The sequence below is a fragment of the Pinus tabuliformis genome, chromosome 1_2, assembly GCF_031772625.1.
Source record: "Pinus tabuliformis cultivar Carrire ecotype Pingquan chromosome 1_2, CPIR1, whole genome shotgun sequence".
Taxonomy (NCBI): Eukaryota; Viridiplantae; Streptophyta; class Pinopsida; order Pinales; family Pinaceae; genus Pinus; species Pinus tabuliformis.
In genome coordinates this window covers 716,371,524-716,384,978 of record NC_142298.1, presented here as the reverse complement: position 1 = coordinate 716,384,978, position 13,455 = coordinate 716,371,524, and the positions used below count along the sequence as shown (strand labels likewise).

The 13,455-nt window shown below is 41.6% G+C and overlaps 1 pseudogene; it reads left to right on the top strand.

The window, feature by feature from the left end:
* The window catches only part of LOC149207749 (ubiquitin C-terminal hydrolase 12 pseudogene), a 77,310-nt pseudogene extending 64,228 nt beyond the window's left edge, over nucleotides 1-13,082 (top strand).
* The last annotated feature ends 373 nt before the right edge of the window (nucleotides 13,083-13,455 follow it).

Genomic DNA, 13,455 nt, shown 5'->3' with positions numbered 1-13,455 from the left:
GATTCGCACGCCATAGATTGTACCTATAGTACCTTGAGGGCCATTGTCATTATTGGTGGTACCTCTCGCGTCTGTTAACAGTTTTCATTATTGACTGGTAATCAGACGATGTTCATGCATGTTCAACTTCAACTCATGTATTCGCATGCTTGAACTTGTACTTTTGTTCGGGTCGAGATGGAGCGCAAGACCCTGGATTTTGTCTGTTGGAATCAAGGCTGTGATTTTGTGGATTATTGTGATTATTACATGACTCATTCACTGGATGGCTGCGACCATGCCTGAGTCTATTCATCGATCCTCACCGGATGGCTGCGCCCATACCTTGGATCTAGATTATTATGTACTCCGTTATGGATGGCTGCGCCCATACCACATATATCATGTACTTGAGATATCAATTGTACCTCTCTATGCAGATTCTTCGGCGGCAGCATTTTTAGTTGCATGTGTTCTTGTAAAGCATTTCACCCCTCTCTCTCGGGCCTCATGCTTTAGGGGGCATCTGTTACACAGTAATTTGTCACCATTTGTCACTGTCCCTGTTACCCATCTCCCGCACTTTGGAGGACTCATTCCGGGACCTGTGAGAAGTGACATAACTTGAAAACACTTGCATTATGTTCCCCTAAGTATGGACTTCATATGCCCTGAAGACATCTCCTGCAGAATATCCTTAAAAATTTCCCTTTTTCCATTAGCGTGGATCCACAGTGTAGTACTCGCGCCAATGGGGGAAATCCTCCAAAGAGGGCGCGCCAATTGGCGCTCTGTCTCAGATCTATACCCGCGCCAACAGAGTTTGGGAAAGCTTTTTAACAAACGCATGCGCGAAGGTTTTTTCCTTTCGACTCATGAAGCTTTTTAAGGATAATGCCAATCCCATGGATATCCTGATTCATCGTATCTCCCTTTCCTATATCCATAATAGCTTTTTGAGGATAAACCCAATCCCATAGATGTTATGATTGATCTTATCTCCTTCTCCTCCATCTATAAAAGCTTGTTCCATTGCCTTTGACAAGCTAGTTCGAGCATACGGAGAATTATACTTTCAGAAGTCTGAGAGATTGCTGTAAGAGTCTTCTTTGCATTAATCAAAGAGAGAGAGACTTGTTCCCAATCCCGACAAGCTTTGCAAGACATATGTAGCTGATCACCCAGCCAAAGGAGGATTTGACGTCAGAACTATGGTTGTATTCTTCTTTGTTGTTTATCAATAATAGATGACTATCATTATGGTTCCACTCTTGTTGTTCATTGTAATGATGTTTGAGTTATATCTTTTCTGACCAATATATAATTGCATCTATTGAATTTTATGCTTGTATTTGTGTCGTTCTTTGCATGTGCAGGGGTCCATTCACGGAGATCGTGAGGATCGTGACCAGCCGGAGCAAAGGAACGGGAGTGTCGACTCTTCTACAACACTAGCATTGGAATCCAAGTAGGATCTCATCATTTACCTTTAATTTGTAATTAGGAACCTGTGTGTTAGCATTGTTTGATTGTTTCTAGACCCATTCTGGACTAGTGGGGATCGCCTTTGTCTACAGAGGGGATTTACCTCTCCAACAGCGACTGTGGAACAGGATGATTAGTTCTCCTATGGGCCGGAACGATTAGTTCTCCCGTGGCGACTGTGGAACAGGATGATTAGTTCTCCTGTGGGCCGGGATGATTAATTCTCCCATGGCAACTGTGAAATAAGATGATTAGTTCTCTTGTGGGTCGGGATGATTAGTTCTCCCATGGCGACTGTGGGGCAGGATGATTGTTTCTCTTGTGGACAAGATGATTAGTTCTCCTGTCGAGGCATCCTACCCATGTAGTCTGGGACTCGTGGGAAGTGCCTCTCATTTGATCAATGAGAAGGGAAATGGGGTTATGGACCATAGTAGTACTATCGATGGACACATCGATGTATCTACCGTACTCCCTATGCTAGGATGACCTCCATTGATCTGGGATCAGTATGAGTGGTTTGAGACACTCTCTTGTGATATTGATCTGGGATCAATAAAACTAACTTTGGGCCAATAAGAGTGATGTGACACACTCTCTTCATATGAAACTGACTTTGGGTCAGTAGAGAATGGTATGAGACATTCTCGATCAATTCTTCTTCTTCATGGTTCAGCGGAGCATAGTAGAGAAAAGCAGAGCTCAGCAGAGCAAAGCAGTGCAGGGCACTAATGGCAGAGATAGTACAGTTGGACATATGGATCAACGTATTGAGTTCTCCCTATTTGAGAGGGACAATTAAAATTGGCAACTAGGGCCAAACTCCATGTGAGTCATCTTATTAATGGAAGCTGATATTTTTTTTGGATCCCTCTCATCGAGAGGTGTAGGATTAATCTAAATATCATCTGATTCCGATAAGTATTCATGGAGATATGAATTTATTTGTGTTATGGGACAATTCGTCAAGGTCGGCCAGCAACCAAATAAACCCCACTTGTGCTCAACGTTTTAGTATAAATAGAGGTGGCCTTCAAGTCATTTCAACACACTTGGGATCTCTTCCTCTACTTGTATTTGGGTTTTAGTAGGAGGAGAGATCCTAAGGGATAACGCTGCCCTAATCCAGAAGACAGAAGTCAGAACTGTCGGAACTACCAGGAAAATCCGAAACTACCGGAACTGCTGGAATTGCTGGGAAAAGCCGGAACTGTCGGAACTGCTGAAACTGTCGGGAAAAGTCGGAACTGCCGGAACTGCCCGGCACTGCCGGAATTTCCGGGAAAAGCAGGAACTGCAAGAACTGCCAAGAAAAGTAGGAACTGCCGGAACTGCCAGGAATAGCCGGAATTGACAGAACTACTAGGAACTGCCGGGAAAAGCCGGAACTACCGGGAAAAGCCGGAACTGCCAAAACTGCTGGAACTGCCGGGAAAAGCCGGAATTACCGGAACTGCCGGAAAAAGCCAAAACTGCTAGAACTGTCGGGAAAAGCCGAAACTGCCAGAACTACCAGGAAAAGCCGGAACTGCCAGAATTGCTGGGAACTGTCGAAACTGCCGAGAACTGCCGGAACTGTCGGGAACTGCCAAAACTATCGGGAATAGCCAAAATTGTCGGAACTGCCGGGAGCTGCCGGAACTACCGGGAATAGTTGAAACTGTCGGAACTGCTGAGAATAGTCGGAACTGCCAGGGACAGCCGAAACAGCCGGAACAGCTGGGAAAGCTGACGCAAAGGGAAGAAGCCGGAACTGCTGAGAACTGTCGAACTAGCATGCAACAGCAGGCATGCAAAGGACAACAAGTATGCTAGGGACAACAAGCAAGCTAGGGACAACAAGCAAGCAAGATGCAGCCAGCACATAGGTCAGTGTCGCAACATGGTGCAACAATGGCACATAATGCAGTACAGTAATGGGTACAGTTATGATTAATGAAGCATGATGAGATGCAACATAGTGATGATGGGTGCAGCATGATGACGAAATGCAGCACAATGATAGGTGAAGGAGTCACCTTGGAGAATCAGTTGAAGCAGCATGTCTTCAACTAATCTCATGTATCATCTTCTTAGAGATGATCTATGCTCTTATCTAGATAAGTCAAAGTGTTGACTTTCATTGTAAACGTACTATCTCTCTCTCTCTGTTGAACTATTGAAGAACATATAAGAAGAATTGATCAAGGGTTTCCCCACATTGGGGTTTGTCCCTGGCTAGCGCCACATCTTGTGTCCTCTTGTCTTGGCTTCTCTTCTGCGATTTATGTTTATGTTCCATCTGCAATTTACTTTAATGCTGATGTAATTGCTAATCTGGAAAAGATATTGAGCTAACTGTAAAAATTGAAATAAATTGCTCTAAGCATAGAATATACCTAAAATTAACATATGATGGTGCTCATAATAGTCAAGTATCCCTGATACCTGGTCGGCTTCTTACTTTCACGGAAAATCCCTCTAGGTGCAATGTGTCCTTCGGTATCATCAAGTTTCCCCCTAAGCCATGCGGGCCTCTTCCTAGAAGAGGAAGGCTCTTGCGGAGGGGAATCAATGGGATCCATAGGTTCTGCCACATCGGGCATCGTCTCATCTTCCTTCTCATCCGGCTTCCTGGTGTCAGCTTCTTTAGTTTTCCTTAGTATAGGAAGATTGTCAACCTTGCTAAGAGCCATATCTTCGTCAAAGGTGACATCATGACTACTCTTGACTTCCCTTTGACCAACCACATAGATTCTATTGCCCTTAGAATTTTCGTTATAGCCCACGAAGATTCCCTTCTTTCCAGATGCACCCAATTTATTCCTCTTCTCTTTGGGCACATGAAAATATTCGTGACTTCCAAAAATTCTAAATTGAGAGACATCAGGTTTCTTACCAGTGAACATCTCTTCAGGAGTCTTGGAATCCAATGCTTGATGAGGGCATCGGTTTTGAACATATACGGCGGTATTTGCAGCTTCAGCTCATAGAAACTTCAGAAGCCTTTAATCATGGAGCATGGAACGAACAGCTTCCAAAATCGTACGGTTCTTCCTTTCTGCGACACCATTTTGCTCAGGAGTGTATGGTGTTGTGGTCTCCCTCTTAATGCCAACTTCCTTGCAAAAGTAATGGAACTCATTGGATTCATACTCAGTCCCATTATCAGCCCTTAAGATCTTGATCCTCTTCTCGGTTTGATTCTCAATCAAGGCTTTGAAGTGACGGAACCAAGAGAACACTTCATCCTTCTTTTTCAAGAATTATATCCAGGTCTTGCAAGAATAATCATCTGTAAAAGTGAGATAATATAAATATCCTCCCAAAGAGTTCACAAGCATCATACTAGATATGTCAGAGTGAACCAATTGCAAAATGTCAGAGGTCTTGCTATGGCTTGAGGGGAATGGCCCCATTTTGAGTTTTCCTTCGGCACACCCCAGACATACACCTTCTTTCTCTACTTTAAACTCGAGCATCCCAGTCACCAGTTGTCTCACGTCAGGTAGAGCCTTATAATGAAGGTGTGCAAATCTCTGGTGCCATAGTTCAGACTGAAGAGTTGTGTTGCAAGAGATGACTCCCAACGGACTTCCTCCAACTTGATATAAAGAGTCAACTCGAAACCCAAGAGTGAAAGCATCTTTAAAATTCTTTTTCCACACATGTACCTTGTCATCGATGAAGGCCACCTTGTAGCTTTTTTCTTTCATTGCCAAAATGGACACCAGGTTCTTCTTGAGATCAGGTACATATAGGACTTCTTGCAAATGAATTGTGTTACCCTGATTTAATTGAAGAGTAACATTCCCTACACCCTTTACGGGATAGGTGGAGTTATCTCCAAGAATAATCTCCAAGTTGGTCTCCTTCTCTATCAGATTAGAGAGAGCTTCCTTGTAACCAGTGAAGTGCCTTGAGGCACCACTATCAATAAGCCAATTGCCCAACGAGTCCGAAGGAGAAGTAGTGGAGAGGGTCGATATCAGATAATATTCATCTTGCTTATTGTTAACAACATTAGATTCATACCTGGAATTCCTTGCTTTCTTGGAGGGTTGACCACTTCCTTGATTTCTGGCATTCCTCTTTCCTTTGCCATTGAACCTGCCATTCCTTTGATTGTGGTTGGAATTGCCCCAGGAGTGATTTTGATCATCGTCATGAGATGTGTCCTTCCTATTTGGACACTCCCTCGCATAGTGGCCAAATTTATTGCAAGCAAAACACCTTCCTTTCCTTCCACCTTTCGATCCGGCCTTTCCTTTGTATTTAGACCCAGAATTATTTCTCCTTTCAGCATGAGAGGAGAAAGCAGTGGGGTTGCCTTTAAATGAAGGCATTTCCTGCTCTTCCAGCCTTGTCTCTTCTTGAATGCATCTTGCCATCAATTCCTAAAATCCCATAATTACATTATTGTTGAGAACAGTGGTTCTAAATACATACCATTCGGATGGGAGCCCTCCAAGAGTTGTGATAGTCAGTTCCCTGTCAGGAATGACTTCTCCAATCGATAGGAGGTCATTCTTGATCTCAGTGATCCTTAAGAAGTAGGATTGCATATCCTCATCTTTGCCCTTCTTAATTTCCTTCAGCTTATTTTTGAGGAACAAAACTTGATTTGCATCACTAACTTTAAACAAGCTTACCAGTCTATCGTAGATCTCCTTGGAGGTGTTCAGCTCAGAAACGTAGGCCACCAGACGCTTGTCAATAGAGTCCTGGATGATCTTCTTTGCTTTGACTTCACCCTTAGTGTACTTGTTCCTTGTAGCAGCCGGTGCATTTGATGGAGGCTCTGTAATTCTACCTCTCACATAGTCCAACACTTCCTGCTCTTCCAATGTCAGATCGAGAGACATCTTCCATCCGTGATAGTCAGACTTCTCACGGAGCTTGTCTTCAGCGGGGAAGTGTGATGAGGAACCCATGAAGTCTTAAGACTTTTCCAACAGTCTTCGTTGATTGCTCTTGCTCTTTCTTGGGCTTTGTCTTCACCTCAGCTCTGATACCATGTTAAGTTATGGTATGTTCTATGCTTAGAGCAATTTACTTCAATTTCTTCTTATTAGCCCAATGTCAATTCACAGTTTAGCAATCACATTAACATAAAGTAAAATGTTGATAGAACATAAATAAATCGACAGAAGACAAGTCAAGACAAGAGACACCAGATGTCGCGGCTAGCTAGGGAAAAACCCCAATGTGGGGAAACCCTTTGATCAATTCTTCTATATTCTTAAATGATTCAACAGAGAGGGAGAGATAGTACAATATCACAAATCTGATATTTTTATACCAGTAATAATATATCAGCAATCAACAAAGTCAAACAGCTTCAATTTGACCTCTAGTCAACCTTGAAGAACTCGGTCTTCAACAGCAAACATCAGCAGCCCAAAACAGCCCTCAGTCAACGGTCAAAACAACATTCAACAAATCAGCAGCCTGCGATCAGCTCTAACCAGTCAACGATTCAGTCAACGCTGCACCCAAACAGCAATGCGCATGTCAACGCTTGGTCAACGCATCCCCAGCAAACCTGCACCTTGGTCAATGCAGCCCAGAAAGTCAATGTTGCCCTATAAATAGTCAACATTGCCCAAAAAGTCAACGTTGCCCTAGAAATAGTCAACGTTTCCCTAAACAGAAAATTCCGTCCTTCTTCTTGCACATGTGAGAGAGACTGCTCATACGCTGGCCCAATAAGATTAGGAGAGAGAAGATGTGTGTTGAGATGATGGAGAAATGAGGCACAATGTCTCCTTCCTTTATATGCAACGTTGAGGTTAAGCAAGGGTGTGCCACACACTTTATCTTGTTGGCCGACCTTGACAAATTATCAAGAAATACAAATAAATTCATATCTCCATAAATACATGTCGGAATCAGTTGATCATTAGATCGATCCTACACCTCTCGACAAGAGGAATCCAAGAAAAACATCAGCTGCTATAGATAAGATGACCCGCATGGAATTTGGCTGTAGTTGCCAATTTTAACACTCCCTCTCAACTAGGGAGAACTCCACATTCCAATCCATCTGACCTTCGGTACTATCTCTGCCAACAAATGCACTGCCCTGCATTGCTCAGCTTTGCTCTACTAAACTATGAAGAAGAAGAAATGATTGAGGATGTATCATACCATCCTCTACTGCCCGAATTCAGTCCCAGATAAAAGAGAGTGCTTAATAGCACTCTTACTGACCCGAAGTCAGTCCCAGAGAGTGTGTCATACCACTCTTACTGATCCCAGATCAGTTCCAAGAGAGAGCGAGCTATATAACTCTTATTGACCCAAAGTCAGTTCCAATTGATCCCAAATCAATGTCGGTCATCCTAGCATAAGGAATACGGTAGATACATGATGTGTCCATCGGTACTACTATGGTCCCTATCCTCATTTCCCTACTCATTGGCCAAATGAGAGGTACTTCCCATGAGTCCCAGACTGCATGGGTAGGATGCCTCGGCAGGAGAAGGATGAACCACTCATCCTACCTACAAGTCGCCACGGGATATCATAGGGGAAGGCTGAACCATTCAACCTGTACACAGCGCACCACTAGGGGAGGGTGAGTCACCCTATGGTCGCTCGTCGCTCCAAGAAGTACCCCAAGCCCCCCAAAGCTCCCAAAGCTCAATGCATGCATCATACAGGACCATCATAAGAGGATCTCTCAACGACTCCTAGTCGTTATCGGAAAGTCAAGAATTTGACGTTTCCCGGGGGCTTCATCAAAATGTCAGCGACCTGCTCATCTGTACCGATATGATGGAGCCTTATTGCTCCTCGTTGTACCATATCCTGGATAAAGTGGTATTTGATATCGATATGCTTGGAGTGATCATGGAATACGGGATTCTCGGATAAACGAATCCCACTCTAGTTGTCGCAAAGGATCACAATAGTATCCATTGTATGTCTAAATAGCTCAATGAAGAGCTTCCTCAACAAAATAGCCTCACAGGAGGCCATACTCCCAATAATGTACTCTACCTCAGCGGTGCTGAGAACCACCGACTTCTGCTTCCTGCTCATCTAGGATATCGAGGCAGAACCCAAAGAGAAACAGCACCCGGAAGTGCTCTTGCGATCCTCCACACTGCCTGCCCAATCAGCATCAGTATATCCATGTAGCCTCACATCTCCAGCAGTGTATCTCAACCCATGAGTGATTGTTCCCCGACTAGGTCTAGGAGCGATTTCCCAATCCCCATTCTTCATGATGGATTGATATTCTTCCTGCATAGCTTTCTTCCATACTTCTTGATGAGTAGCTTCTTCAAATGTAGATTGTTATGCTTCAATTGGTTTTATCATATATGCAACATATCCAGAATATCTCATCGGCCTTTTGCTTTCCCTAAAGGTTCCTTTCGCAACTCCATGCCCTTCAGCATCTTCAATAGTAGCTTTTAACCAATTTGGCCTCTTCCTTGTGCTTGGCGTGACCACAAGTTGAATAGGCTCACTTGGTCCTTCTTCTTCTTCTTGAATTATAAAAGGGTTATCGGGTTGTACTTCTTCTTCAAATATGCGTAGATCTTCGTCATCAAAATCAATAGGAATATCCTTCGATCTTTTGTAGGCTTGATTCTCATCAAATATAACATCACTACTTACTTCAATGTGTCTCCCTTCCTTGATGTAGATTATATATGCCTTTGAGGAGAGACTATAGCCAACGAAGATCCCTTTGATGCTTGCACAATCTAGCTTCTTTTGTTTGTCCTTTAGAACATGGATATAGGCAGGACTCCCAAAGATTCGAAGATGCTCCACATTTGGCTTCTTCCCTGTGAATGCTTCCTTGGGTGTCATATTATCGAGGATTCTATGACGACTTCTATTTTGAATATATATGGTTTTCATTGCTGCTTCTCCCCATATAAACTTTGGTAAGTCTTGATTAAGTAGCATGGTTCATACACCTTCTTCAATTGTCCTATTCTTTCTTTCGGCCACTCCATTTTGTTCGGGATAGTAGGGAACAATAAGCTCCCTCTTAATTCATGATTCTTTACAATATGCAATCAATTCTTTAGAAGTGTATTCCCCACCATTGTCAGATCTCAAAGTCTTTATCTTTCTTTCGGTTAGGGTTTCCACTTCACATCTAAACTCTTTGACTTTCTCAAATACTTCATATTTTTCTTGAGAAGGTAGATCCATGTCTTTCTAGAGTGATCATGAATAAAGTTACATAGTAAAGATGATCTCCAAGTGATTTGTCAGACATGGGTCCACACACATCAAAATGTATGAAGTCTAATATTTCTTTAGACTTTGTTTCACTATTTGAAAATGGTTTTCTTGTATGTTTTCCCAAAGAGCATCCCTTGCAAACTCCTTCACGATCTTATTTGATATCGGGGATGCCATGAGCTAGATGTTTAAGATTGGGAATGAACTTGTAGTGAAGAGGACCATATCTTCTATGCCATAGCTCAATAGGAGAAATTTCCATATGAACGAGGGCTTGAGGAGGTGGTGTAATGACTCTATACAAACTTCCTTCACGAACTCCAATAACCCTAGCTTTGTCAATACTTGAATCTTTCCCCCAAACCAAGACTTTTCCATCAACAAAAGCAACTTTATCCCCTTTATCTTCTAAGCAAGAAATTGAAAGCAAATTCTTTTTCAAACCTGGAACATATAGTATGTTGTTGAGATGTAGTTTTCTCCATTCTCTAACTTCAAAGATGTTGATCCCATGCCTCTAACAGCATAGCTTTTGTTGTCTCCCAATTCCACTGCATGGGAGTATGGTTCCTTTGATAGAGTTTGTAGTTGTTTACTTTCCCCTGTCATATGCCTTGATGCTCCACTGTCAATGATCCATGCATTATCATCATTGAGTGATCTTGTAAGTGCAGCTAAGAACCCTTGACTTTTGACCTTGTTGAATAAGTAGTAGACAATCTTCTTGATCCATCTTCCTGTAGAATTGAATCCCATTCTTATCATAGAGGGAGTAATCATTTCCTTCAAGCCAATGAAGTGATCTTCAATCTTCTTTGACCTTAGCTCTGAAACCATGTTGAGAAATCAATGCTAGTAGGATTAGGGTTAGATTTCTCTTTCTTGATAATTACTTGTGAATTATGTTGCCTTCTTTTACTTATTTGTTATATTATCTTTCATCAAGCAATTACCAAATTATGTGTGCATGAAGATCACAAAACACAAGACACAAGATGTAGGCACTCTGCCAAGGCAAAGCCCCTATCTAGGGGAAAACCCAGTCAAAATCTCTTCCTTCAATCGTTTTCCTTGAGACTCTTCAACCTAGACAAAGACCTCCTCCACACCAAGACAACCTTTCCTTCTTCGATCCAACCATCAACCTAGCAGCATCAACACTTCGACCTTAACAACTTCGATTTGCCATCTTTTGGCATCAACAGCAACTTCAACCTTGATAAAGAGACTTCGATCTCCTAAACTAACCCACACGAGAGAGAGAGAGAGAGAGAGACCAAACCTTTGATTTTGTTCTTCCCTTCCTCCTTGACCAAACTCGCACTCTTTTTAGCCTCCTCCTTCAACTTCACACTTTTCTCAGCTTCCAACTCCAGATATCGAACTATGTGTGAGAGAGTGAGATGCCCCAAATGAAGTCGAATTGCCTTGTATATATAGCCTTCTAATGAGGTTGAATTGCCTTCCTTGAGGCCGACTTTATTTTCTTGAGGCCAATAATTCATTTTTTACTCAAAAATAATTATTTTTACACCATTTGAAAGCCCAAGAAGGGTCTCATAAAATATACAATGACTCTAATGACTCACTATTAATGACCCAAAACATTTTATGAACACCGAACCTAGTTACATTTTTCAACACTTCTAACATATGCTCTCGATAGATGGGTGAGGAAACATATAATTGATGTTGAGCGAAGAAAAAGCGGCACATTACATCGGCTATGGGTAGCTATCCATGGTTGTTGGTTGTTGGCTAAAGAAGATGAGTAGGAAAGAAGCTCTCCTAGGGGTCCCCACTTTTGGTGGGTAATGGGCTCTATAAATCTCATTTTATGAAGTCTAGTATAGTAACACCAGCATTTCAATGAAAGACTTGAAAAAATCATTCAAATGGGATGCATGCGATTCTTTCATGCAACATGATGTGCAAAAGCTAAATCGAGTGCTTTGTGAGAAGTTAGAAGATAAAATGAAGGACACAGTTGTTGAGGATACAATAAAGCATCTATTTGAAGGACATCATATGAACTATATTGTGTATAAATGTGGATTACAAATCTACAAGGAAGGAATCATTATATGATCTACAACTTGATGTTAAAGGTTGTCGAGATATCTATGCTTCATTTGACAAGTATGTTGAAGTTGAACAACTTGATGGTGATAACAAATATCATGCAAAGCAGTATGGACTAAAGGATGCAAGAAAAGGTGTTATTTTCCTTGATTTTTCTCTTATACTACAACTTGAGTTTAAGTGATTTGAATAAGATTTTATGTGAGATGCAATGGTCAAAATAAATGATCAATATGAATTTCCACTTCAATTTGACTTGGATAGAGACAATGGCAAACATCTTTCTCCATATGCAAATAAAAGTGCGTGCAATTTATATACTCTTCATAGTGCTTTGATTCACATTGGAGGTGTGAATGGTAGCCATTATTACACTTTCATTAGACCAACTCTCTCAGACCACTGGTACAAGTTGTATGATGAAAGAGTCATAAAAGAAGAAGGAGAGCACTGGAGGAATAATATGGTGGTGAACAGGAGCTACCTCAGTTAAATCCAGGCGTCATCATCAGTCTAGGATTCATCAACACGCCATTTAAATTTCCCAAATACTCTAATGCTTGCTTGTGTATATAAGAGAAAGTGGCAGGGATAAGATTATTTGAAATGTTGATGAGAGAGATACAGCAGAGCACCTGCAGGTAAGATTGAAGAAAGAACAAGAAGGAAAGGAGAAGAAACGGAAAGAGAAGACAAAAGCACATCTTTATACTATTATTAAAGTGGCATGGGATGAAGATCTTGTAGATCAAATTGGTAAGGACATATATTTTGAACTTGTCGATCATGATAAGGGCCAGATGTTTCAAAAGCAAGTTCCTTTTGACTCTTTCAAGGAAGAAGTTGGAAAATAAGTTGGCATTCCAGTGAAATTTTAGTGGTTTGGTATATGGACTAAGTGCCAAAACCATACTTACCATCCTAACAGGCCCTTAAAACAACCAAAGGAATCCCAATATGTTGACTACCTAAGGAAGATTTCAAACAGGGCACACATTGCAACTTCAAACAAGGCACACACTACAGAATTGAGATTGTTTTTGAAATCCGAATATGGGATGGATTTTCGATTACTCTCACCTCCTGCATCGAGCAGAGGCAATTTTATTCCAGTGATTTGTGCCAAGGAAGAGACAAACTTACAGAATCAAACTTCTAAGAAGTTGATACCACCAAATGTAGATAGTACTGACCATTTGGAATCAAAATCGATGGCCATTATGGATTCATTTGAAACTGGGAATGTGGGGAGAAAGCATGGAAGCAACTATTGCACAATGATTTTCCCCACCAACCTGATGGCCATTGTGATGCAAAGGGGGTGTTTATATGACAACAGTTAGGACAGAAGGAAGCATGTTATTCTTAAAATTTTGAAGTGGAAATTATGCAGCACCCAGACATGGCATTGCTTGAGGACAAGCAATGTCGAGAAGGAGGACTGTAATGTTCCAAAGGAATCAATTGGCCCAAGGGAATAAGTACCCTATCGATCCACATAGGCAATAGTCATCGATAAAGGGGAAAACCAAAAATACCTAATGTTTGAGGCAGTTGGGACAAATAAAAGCCAAAAGTTGGGGCTTGGTGTGAACCTCACTCAATTTAATTAAAAAGAAAGCCCCCCTCAAGGAAATCTATAAATACAAGAGGATTAGAATCACTTCAGGCATCATTGGATTAGATTATTTATCTATGTTTTTCTTTGATCCTAAG